Source organism: Palaemon carinicauda, chromosome 45 (assembly GCF_036898095.1).
Source record: "Palaemon carinicauda isolate YSFRI2023 chromosome 45, ASM3689809v2, whole genome shotgun sequence".
NCBI lineage: Eukaryota > Metazoa > Arthropoda > Malacostraca > Decapoda > Palaemonidae > Palaemon > Palaemon carinicauda.
In genome coordinates this window covers 290,712-293,018 of record NC_090769.1, presented here as the reverse complement: position 1 = coordinate 293,018, position 2,307 = coordinate 290,712, and positions in this window count along the sequence as shown.

Here is a 2,307-nt window from a genome sequence, read left to right as displayed (position 1 = left end):
TTATTTTCACCAGAATTAGGAAAGGAAAACCTCATCTATGCCCATAATTTACTGTACTTTTCATATTATTTAACTAAATCTGATATCAAAGTTTTATTTCAAAGACTTGAAAATAACTATAACATCTTGCACAAGCATTTCAACTTTTTTTTTTGTTACCTCTCAGTTTTAGAAACTTATAAATTGTGCATACACAAAAAGTGATGGAACATTTTATTTACTGATTTAATCTGAAAGTTTAATGGTACCAAAATGTAACAAATGCTTCTAGAATGATATTACTGGTTAAGGGAATTAGTATTATTTCACAATATTCATAAAGGCACACTGGCTCTTGACTTTAGACACTACGGAGAGAGCCAGCTTTAAAAACCAGACCACTTTACAACAAATGATATAGAAAAATCTTTGAAAAGCAGGAAGTGTACGAATATGAATGTTTAAATTATTACACACTGATTACTAAAACATCCAAAAACCTGTTTGCTTCCCAACCGGCTTCACTTCTTTCAAGGCAACACTAGATCACACTATTTGCATTTTCAGTTGCTAACAAAGTATGAAGAACTGTAACGATTACATAGCACTGACACTACCAGATTTTTCCTGATACAGTACTTACAAAATGAAAGCCTTCTATACCAGACTTCTTGAGTAACAAAATTACCTTAAATTAGGCTGAAATATTGGATTAGATAGGGTTTTGTGGCCCTGGAAATAAAGTATTTGTAATTTCTACCACTTTCGTAAATGGACTTTCATCTTAAAGACATCTTTCGAGGATATGCTCTAAGAGTTTAATTATAAAACTCACAAATATTACAGAATGAAATCTCTCTTTTTATCTGTAAGCAAATACATCTGTTCCTAAATTATTCATAAATGTTTGTTCATATTACAGCAATAATACATACGTATACTTCCTTCTTACAGTTTTTAAAAGTATAGTGGATGTATTCTTCATCTTTTATCATAAAGTATTAAAAATTCTCAAATAATAGAATTTTTGGCTAATTCTCTAATCTGTATACAAAAGTGTAATGGTAAAGGATACAAAAAATACCTAGAAAACACCCCACATCTTATTGCAGTACCATGATATTCACAATTCATGAAATGTTTGGCTGAAAATTTTAAAATTTGTAAAAAATAGCCAGGCGAGTTGAGGCTGTACAGTACTGCGAAACCAGTTTGGAGAACATTAAAAATAAAAATATTCCCAACAAATTTCTTACTATACAAGTGTCTTTACTAAGGCAAGTGGGGAATTGATAAATTTCCATGGCCACAATAAAACTTCTACAGCTAGCTGGTTACACTGCTTAAAGACAAAGTTCCTTCCTTCATCTGCCAACTACCATCTACAGTGTGCCTAATGTGGTTTAATAGTGTACAAACATAAGTAAAGATCCTTTGGATCATCTCTAAAGTGACATCCCATACTTCAAGTCTTTCAGCTTTCATTTAAAAGAAAAATGGAATTTCAAAAATCAACTTTGTTATTTATATGCTGTTCTAACCTGATGTGCATATGGCTTCTCTCTGGAAGTTTGTTTATATCAATGTTTAGCCCTTAAAGTAAAAAAAAATATATTTTCTTTCATTCAATAGGGTTAGGCCTATGGTGCACTATTAAGATAATCTACCATCTAATGGCAATAACCTTAGCTTGGGTAGGATCTACTGTCCTTTGTCTTTCAGTCTCTAAATTGAAAAGAATCCCAATCCTCTTACATCACTATTCAGTGGGGAGGAGTGTCTTTATTGTCATCATCCCTGTAATAAACAATTAACATTGTGTTCTCCAGATCTACTGTACCTTTAAACTAAAAGTTACTTTCTTTCATGTTTTCAACTTTTAATTTGGTTACCTTGAACAATCTATGCAGTATTTATCAACAAAAGCTGGAGAAGATATCCTTTAAAATCACTAATAACCAAAATAATGCTTGTATCTGAGGAATTCATACAATAAGTAATATCGGAGGACACTACTTGCTAAAGCAAGTAAAACAAAGAGACTGGAAACACAGCATGGTATGGCATACCCAAGATAAAAGTCATTGCCATTAACCATTAAATTTTCTCAATAATAGACTAGAGGTCTAAGCCTGCTGAAGGAAAGCAAACAGAAATTTTTTTAGCTGTAAGTGGTTAAAGTCGATATAAGCAAGCTTTAAGAGTGAAGCAATATGGACATCAAGGGAGGTTCATAGAAAAAATATATAGTACAGTACTAGATATTGAGAATTCTACTTTGCACCTTCAGAACATTTTCAACTCAAACAGTATGCATAAATAATGCAC